The 9,434-nt window shown below is 36.9% G+C and overlaps 1 pseudogene; it reads left to right on the top strand.

The window, feature by feature from the left end:
• Positions 1-8,837: 8,837 nt before the first annotated feature.
• Positions 8,838-9,120, top strand: LOC144322940 (small ribosomal subunit protein eS24 pseudogene; annotated as a pseudogene).
• Positions 9,121-9,434: the final 314 nt, after the last annotated feature.

Genomic DNA, 9,434 nt, shown 5'->3' with positions numbered 1-9,434 from the left:
GCTTGTAGGACACAAGCCCCAAATAGGTCATCTGTGTCTTCACTTGCTGTGTCCTGGCTGATTCAACTCTCTAACCTGATGCAGTCTTCTTAACTTTTCTGGAAAAAGTTTCCATCTCCTCTGTTAGCAAAAAACTTACCTTTCCAGAATTTTTTGTTCTTGGGGTCAGGCCTCTGTCTTCCATAGTGACATCTAGGTAATTTGATAAAGAAAATTTTATGGCTGGAAGGAAATCTAGGTCCAGAGGGGTGAGGTGACTTGACTAAAGGTCATACTTTCTTGGTATCTGAGCTAGACTAAAATTCCTGCATCTGTTCTCAGTTTTGTATTCTTGACATCATCTTAGCTATGTCCTGGGCCTTCATCTCATCTCATCTTTTTTTTTTTTTTTTAAAGATTTATTTATTTATTTATTTATTTATTTATTTATTTATTTATTTATTCATGAGAGACACACAGAGAGAGGCAGAGACACAGGCAGAGGGAGAAGCTGGCTCCATTCAGGGAGCCCAATGTGGGACTTGATCCCAGGATCCCAGGATCACGATCTGAGCCAAAGGCAGATGCTCAACTGCTGAGCCATCCAGGCGTCCCTACTTTGTTTTACTTAACAATATCAGATCCTAGAGACAGACTACTTGAGTTGAATTATAGATCTTAATGATCCAATTTCCAATTTGTCTCTGAACAATGTTTGATTGTTCCTCCAAATTAAGTCCATTATCAAAGGATGCCATGGTTGAGGTTATAAAACACAGGAGTACAAACTTTGAAGGCAGTTCCAAAGAAGTTCCCAAAGTACTTTGAGCACAATCAATGGAATAATTGTGTATTTCCAACCACGATATGTTCTTATTCAAAACTGCCACTAAGTGAAGGGGTAAAAATGCCTTTACTTACAGATTCTCATTTTCGGTCTTTTCTCCTAGAAAAATATGATGTGTTCTTTGTTTTATTTAAGATTTGGCTTTTGTTGTTGTCATTAAGAGTCTTTAGAGTAATATTTTAAAAAGAAAACCAAGCATTTTTAAATGGTAATAAAGTCATAATAATTTGAATTTGAAGTCATCATTGTTTAGAAGCAGTTAAGGCACAGTACTGAGGAAGTATCAGCTTTGAGTCATAGGAATCAAAGAAAACTTCATAATTTTCTAGCTAAAGGATGGTGCTACTATTTTTTTTAAAAGTAGGTTCCACACCCAATGTGGGGCGAGTTCAAGAGTCCCATGCTCTACCAACTGAGCCAGCCAGGTTGCCCCTGTGTTACTTCTGATATAGAAGGAAAACATGAGACAGAGAGCCATTTTTTCAGATGTGAATGATTTGCCTAAATTTTAAAGGAAACTCAGCAATTTTGATGAAAATAAAATGTTTATTATCAGAATTAGATGAGACTAGGGCAGGAAGAGTACATTGTCTTCAGTCACTAATCTGTACTGTATGACCTTAAGGCTAATAGCTGCTTAGTATGTGTTTGTAGACGGTAATGCATCGCCAGCCTTGGGTCACTCCACAAATTTACTTTTCATAGTGTCTCTGGTGCCTACAACAGGGTCTGGCATATTTTAGGTGGTTAGTGCATATTTGCTGGTTGAATTCTTATCAGTATTAAAAAATGAATTTATGTTACGGCTGATATATTTCTTAGCGAGGTAGATCTGGGAATTGAGGCCACCCATAGCCACATAACTTAAGTATCAGGACTGGGAACTCAGGCCATCTACACTAACGTGACTTTTTTCTTGTTTTAGTAAATTCTTGGTCAAGATGATAAGGCTGTAAATAACTAACATTGTTTATTTCAGGAAATTCCTGCAAACCGGTTAATCTGAATAAACAGCTCACTCCTCTTGGCGAATATTGTCTAGCTGAAATAGATGGTTTATTTGAGCAAATAGTTCACTTATAGAACTTATGAAATATTTTCATATGAAAAAAAATCTTAGTTATCAGGACTTGCTTCAAAATCATTGTAGTGGTGTGTGTGCACACCAGTTAGGGTGTCCACCTGTCTGGGTTTGCTCAGGACTACAGAGATGCCTGGGATGCTAAATTTCAGTGCTAAATCTAGGAAAGTGCCAGAGAACCAAGGACAAATTGACCACCATACCACCAGCCCTAAGCTATTATGTCAAAAACTTTGCTCAATCCTGAAAATAATTCCCTGTCTTAAAAAAGAGTCCTAAGCCATTTTTACTCAGACTCCCATATCCTATGAAGTATCACTTGCTATCTTCCTCCTTCTGAGGCTACTAAGCTTCTGTCAAATCACTGTTCTCCCTTACTGGGGTATATTTAATACATTTAGCTTTTCTTAATCACCAAGTTATTTTGGTGGTGTCGTGGGAAGGTGGCAGTTGTTTTATGTATATTTTTCTTTGGCCTATCTTTTCTGTAGTAATGGCAATTATCTAAGGATAGAGAGTATCTATTTTATGACTACATAAAACACCCACTGTATCAATGTACACTCATGTGCTACTAATGGTTCTACTATTGAGAATGACATGCGAGTTAAAACTAATATGGGGTTGAGGTTGACTTGAGTAGGGAAGAGTACCATACAAATGGAGGTGGTGTTAATTAATTAATTAATTAATTATTTTTAAATTAATTTATTCATGAGAGACACAGGCAGAGTGAGGAGAAGTAGGCTCCATGCTGGGAGACCAATGCGGGACTTGATCCCAGGAATCCGGGATCACTCCCTGAGCCAGAGGCAGACGCTCAACCACTGAGCCACCCAGGTGTCCCTAAGCCACCCAGGCATCCCAGAAGTGTTGTTTCACTTTAAACTACAAATGACTGTACAATTTGAAAATGAATTATGGTTATGTATTTAGGTTACAAAGGAATGAATCTTTTAATTGATCTAAATACAGCAGATTTTTTTTTTTTCTCATTGTCTTTATATGTGAGCTAGGGCTGAGAGCTGCTTTCTTTGTATTACTGTAATCTCCTCAGGCTGGAATGGGTGAATGGAAAGAGAGAGAAAGACAAAGAGAATTGGTGGGGAGTGAAGCAGTGTGGAAAAAGAGATGAAGTAAAGAACCCTCAGAGTTTGGAACTCAAGGGATACAGAACTAGACCTGGGAAGGTAAAATGCAGGAGGGGAGGTACAAAGGAACATGAGATGAATTAAACTAAAGCAAGTCTAAAAATTTTCTTTGGTGAAATTTTCTTCTCTGTCTGCCAAGAGGAAGGATTATTAATCAACAAAATATTAAGAAAGAAGTCCTAATGCTTTCTGCCAGCTGCGAAAGAAATCGGACACATTTATTCTTAGAAATCCACAGTACAAATTTCTTGTGATACCTGGTCAAAATTCTTCCCTAAGTTTATCAATGTTTCAGTAATACTGAAAAAGTGGACTAACTACTCTGAGAGAAATTTTTTCAGCGTGACTGGCCAAAAGCCTTTGTTTCAAACAGTTTTGTTGTTGTTGTTTTTACAGCCAGATATTTCTAGTAGGGATTGGCCATATAACAACCTGTAAATCATTAACTATAGCTATATTAGATTTATATATAGGATTTATATAGGAATCAATTCCAATAAAATACATTTTTTTTCCTATGGAGGTATGATGCTAGTACAAATAAATGTAGAAGGTCTACTGAAATTTATTGACATTGGGAAATAGTGAGCAAATTGTAATTTTTTTTCCTTCTGAAGATTTATCTATTTATTTGAGAGAGAGCATGAGTAAGTGGGTGGAGAGGGGCAGAGGAAGAGAGAGAAAACTCAAGCAGACTCCCTGTTGAGTATGGAACCCTAGGCAGGGCTTCATCTCAAGACCTTAAGATCACAACCTGAGCCAAAATCAAGAGTCAGACACTTAACCAATCGAGCTACCCAGGCACCCCAAATCGTAATTTTAAAAAAGATTTTAGTTATTTATTTGAGAGAGAGAGAGAACAAGCACGGGGAGCTGCAGAGGGAGAGGGAGAAGCAGGTTCCCTACTGAGCAGGAAGCCAGGGCTCAGTCTCAGGATACCGGGATCCTGACCCAAGCAGAAGACAGACACTTAACCGACTTAGCCACCAGGGGGCCTGAAAATTCTAATTTTTTTTAAACAACCAACTAAACAACTAACAAAAGTCAAACAAACACAATTAGAATTTAACATTTAGAGACAACAGAACCCAGAGGTGACACGGAAGGTAGATGAGTAGAAACAGATTCTGTGCAAACAGCACTTCCTTAGCCAATCTTTCCCTTACTCCTGCCCCTGCCCCTAGTTCCTGCCCCTGCCCCCAGTAGCCTCTGAGCTCTATGTACTTCATCACTGCTGTAATGTTTCATTACAATTTTTGTTTATGTATTAAATGTAACACACTAACTTTATTCAAAAGCAATTTAAGATTTTTACTTTTACATGCATAAATGCTGTGGGTATCTTTGGGCTCTGTTTTACTACAAGCTCTCTGGGTGGGCATCATAGCCACAGAGAGTGATTCATGGCAGGTAGAACCCATGCGGCTCCATCTCTAATTTACCACTGATTTTATTTGCATTTGCTAGTTTTCTAATAATAGCTAGGAGAAGTCTCCTGAAGAGCCCTAAGAGTGATACAAGTGTTTTAACCTCTTTTTGTGTTATTTAGTTAAACCTTTCTGTGTTTTTTGCTCATCTCATTTTTGTGCTTGCAAGAATGTTGACATTTGGTATATTCCTCAATTTTGACTCCTCCCATCACAAGGTCTTGATGGCTTGTTCATATTTCATTAAATTCATCAACGTCATGCATTTGTATTTCTATTAACTCAACTTGATCACGTTTTCCCCCACGAATACATGCTTCCAACTAATACTGCACATCCAGTAGTCTGAGGTTTACTTTTATTTTTAAAAACTCAGCTGTGTTTGTTTTATACCAGGGTTACTTCTAGCTACTTCAAATGGATTGGATAGCGTTCCAGCTCTTATTAGGCCCTAGAACAGTTTATAGAGCATAGAAAAATACTTAATCCTTGACAGTTTCATTGTATTTTCCACTAATACTCCCTGGCCCTAGAACTATTTTTGAAGAAAATTCTTTAATAACATTTCATTGGTTTATTTATGTTTGTAATACTTCACGAGTCTGTTTTGGCACTTTTAATTATCCAAGAGAACAATTTACTTCATCAGGATTGAAAAATATTCAGATATATCCCTTTTCTAAATTCTGATTTCTCTTTTGGGAGGGTTTCTTTTATATTAAAATTTTCAGATTTTATATTTGATTATTATTTGTTTTCCCCTCTGTTTCCAACCATCTTTAGATTTATCAGTTGTTTTATTTTATTTTGCAATGACTAGATTGTGCATTTTTTTCTTCCTTCCATTTTCTTATTTGTTTTACCTTTTCCCTAGCTTTTTCAATTGGAAAGTTAGTTTAAATTTTTTATAATTCCTTCTTAATAATGAAATCATAGAAACCTATTAATTTACTTCTACACCACTGGTCATATTTAGAAAGTGCAATATTTTTAATCTTTGCTATTTGGGTTTCTATTTAATCTAGTAGTGATTACAGGAGAGTGTGGGGGTATTTTCTTTTTTTCTTTTAAAATATTTTATTTATATTAGAGAGAGAGAGAGCGCGGGGAGGGAGGGAGGAACAGAGTAGAAGGAAGAGAGAATCTGAAGCTGACTCTGCACGCAGCACAAGCTAATGTGGGGCTCAATCCCAGGACCATGAGTATGACTTAAGTGGAAACCAAGAGTGAGATACTTAGCCCACTGAGCCACCCATGTGTCCTGAGAGTATGGGGCATTTTAATTACCAAGTAGTAAACATTTAATTTGGCTTTTTAATTTTACCAATGTGATGGCTAAAATGATAAGCATTAATAAGCATTTCTCTGGTTAATAGTGTGGTTAAGTATCTTTTAATATATTTATTTTTATTTTCCTCTTCTGTGAATTGTCTGTTTATTGTGAAAAGTCTTCTAATCATTGCTTATTTTTAAATTTTGATCATGGGCTTCTTTATTTACTTTATGTTGCAATCCTTCGTTTTTAATATCTATGACAAAAGCATTCTTCTGATTTTTGGCAGGTCAATTAATTTTATTTTTATTATCTTTTATTGTAAAGACATTCTAAATTTGAACATAGCTAAATTTATCAATCATTTATAGGTTGGTATGTGTGCATGTGTGTATGCATTCTTTTTTTTTAAGATTTTATTTTTAAGTAATTTCTGCACCCAGTGTGGGACTCGAAACACAACCCTGAGATCAGGAGGTGGATGCTCCACTAACTGAGCCAGCCAGGCATCCCCTGCATGTGTGAATTATCTCTGGGTAATTCTGTTGGATAAGTCTGTTAATTAAAATCATATTGGATTCCTAGAATAATTTGGGTAGAGTTGACATGTTGCAATATTGAGTCTTCCTACTTGTACATATTACAAGTTATCTCAGTAATAATTGATACATCACCCTTAAATGAGTGACCTGCAATGCCTCCTCTGCAACATCAGGCTTTCTTGTATGTGTGGATCTAGTTCTGATTTCTTTGACTTTCCTGTCATTTCTATGACTGTTACCATTTCAGTTACTATATACTACCTGTCTCAGTTACCATGGCTGTATGATAAGGCCTCATATTTCTAGGACAAGTCTCTAATCTGTTCTTTTCTTTTTAAAAATTGTCTTGGCTGTTCTTGGCACTTTGCTTTTCTCTGTACATATTAGATTTAGCCTGTCAAGTTTCACTAAAAAACCCTCTTGAATTGTAGTTGGAATTTCATGGCATTTATAGACTAATCTAGGGATAATTGACTTTGTAAGTCTATTTATGGGCATTCAAACTGTGCTCAATTTAATTCTATTACAGGCAATGCTGCAGTGTTTGTCCCCTTGTGGCCATGCGTGATATGCTCTGGGACACAGCTCCTGATATATACCTGTCAATGGACAAATGTGAAAAACATAATATTGAGGGACAAAAATGAAGCACAAAAGGAAATGTATATAGTAAGATACCATTTAGGTTCAACTTAATGTCTTCCCACAAAGCTTTATAATTTTACCCATAAAATTTGCATATCTTTTATGGGTTTTTGTTTTTAAAAAAATTATTGATGTTAAAGAGAGCATGAGCAAGGGGAGGGCCAGAGGGAGAGAGTCTTCAGCTGACTCCCCAGTGAATGCAGAGCTCAATGTAGGCTCTATCTCATGACCCTGAGATCATGACCTGTGCTGAAACCAAGAGTTGAAGGCTTAACCAACTGAGCCACCCAGTTGCCCCTAAATACTAAAATGCTTGAAGGCCTTCAGAACCCTTGGACTGATTTACATCAATAAGAGGACCTGTTTTTGATGTGGTAAAACAAATGTGTTCATCTCTGATTACAATTTCAAGCTCCTTTGGCCAACTCTGTCAGAGGGAGTAACAAAGCTTCATCTTCTTTTGTAATTTTGCTGCCATCAATACTTCTCTTCAGTTCCTCCATTACATTCTTGTGCATACAAGCCTTCTTTCTAATCATGACACCATCTTTGTAACTGCTGTTGTTGGCATAGCTAACCTTTCTGTCCAGAAACTCATGTCCAAACTTTGCCCTCACGTCCTCCAATATAACACAGGTAGAAATCACTGGCTACAGCCATTTCTGTTTCGTCTTTTTGTTTGGGTTTACAACTTAAATCACCCATTTATTTTTATCTTTTTAATTTAACTTTACCTTAGGTTTGCCTATCAAGCAGCACATAGTTGGTTTGTATTTTTTAGCTAGTATTTGCCTTTTATCATGGGACTCTAAGGCTTTCATTCATGTGGTTGTAATTGCTATGTGTAGTCTTTTGCTGTCTTGCTTTTTATCTTTTGTGCAACCTTGTTCTTTCTTCTGTGTTTGACCTTCGCTATATAGATTTTCTTTAATTTGCTTTTATTGTTTCCAATGGTCAGGAAGAAATTCTGTACCTGTTTTAATTTTATAATAGTTGTTACAAGTTTTGTTTTTAGTGAAAAAAAGTTTTTAGCCTGTATTTCTAGTTATCCAGGTAAAAACAAAATCATATGATGTGTTTTGCTCTTTTTCTTCCTAGTTTTTGTGAGAATAACTGGGTTTAGACTCAGATGCCTTTGAATGATTTGACATTCTACATTCTATTTTTCAGTACATGGCAGTGGTAGAAGGTATTATTGTTTACCAATATTTGTATTCCTTCCTCAGAGGAGAATATATATTCTTGGCCTGTTGAATGACTTGAGGTGTGAATAGAATTTGCTTTGGCTAATAAAACTTTGAGCAGAAGCATTGTGCAGTACGTTTAGGCAGAAGCTTAGGAGACCATTTTCTCTCTGCTGTCACTGTGACTGGCATGTTCTCGATGGTTCCTTTGCCCTCATCCTGGGTGCTGCTGGACTGAGGGTGACTATTATGCATAGCTCCACTGTCGATCAGCTGGGGACATATACTGTTGTGAGAAAAACTAACGTCAGGTGTTATTGGCCACTAAGAGTTTAGGATTGTTTGTTACCTCAGCATTACTTGGCTTCTGCTAACTGATACAATTATGTTTGGAGAAGTATCTGACAAGAGCTTGGGAATTTGTTTGCCTTCAGAGAATGAATCTAGTAAAACTATCCACAATGTGGTGATTTGTTAATTTTGGTTTTCAAGCAAGAGATTGTTTGTAAATGTCTTCTGGAATATCCAAGAACTGTGCTGGGGCAAAGCAGTTATGCTTCCGAAGGACAGGGATTAGCAGTCTTCTTAAGAGATACAGGTAGACTCTTTTCCTCTCTGGCTGCTTGAAGCTCAGCCACCATCATGAACGACTCAGTAACTATCCAGACCAGGAAGTCCATGACCAACCAACTACTTTAGTAAGAACAGATGGTTATTGATGTTCTTTGTCCCAGGAAGGCAACATTACCTAAGACAGAAATTCGGGAAAAACTAGCCAAAATGTATAAGACCACACCAGATGTTATATTTGTATTTGGATTCAGAACCCATTTTGGTGGTGGCAAGACAACTGGCTTTGGCATGATTTATGATTCCTTGGATTATGTAAAGAAAAATGAACCCAAATATAGATTTGCAAGACATGGCCTGTATGAGAAGAAAAAGACATCAAGAAAACAGTGAAAGGAATGCAAGAACAGAATGAAGAGAGTCAGGGGGTACTGCAAAAGCCAAGTTGGTGCTGGTGAAAAGAAGAGCTGGAGATTGGACAACAGAAGGAGTAAAGATTCTGCAGTGGCTTTATCTGTGGTGATTGTGCAGATTTTTCATGAGAGGATTAATAAACTACGAACTTAAAAAAAGAAAAAGAGATACAGGTAGAGACGCCCTTGAAAACAAAGTATTCAACAATGAAGAGTTTTATCTGTATCCTGCAGGCAGCAGGAATCTGGTGGATAGTGTTAAGCACTCATTTATTCATTCAACCAGTAAGTGTTGCCCAATGACTAAGTGCTCAGCACTATT

The sequence above is a fragment of the Canis aureus genome, chromosome 11, assembly GCF_053574225.1.
Source record: "Canis aureus isolate CA01 chromosome 11, VMU_Caureus_v.1.0, whole genome shotgun sequence".
NCBI lineage: Eukaryota > Metazoa > Chordata > Mammalia > Carnivora > Canidae > Canis > Canis aureus.
The sequence above is the reverse complement of the archived record's forward strand: the minus strand, read 5'-3'. Positions and strand labels throughout refer to the sequence as shown.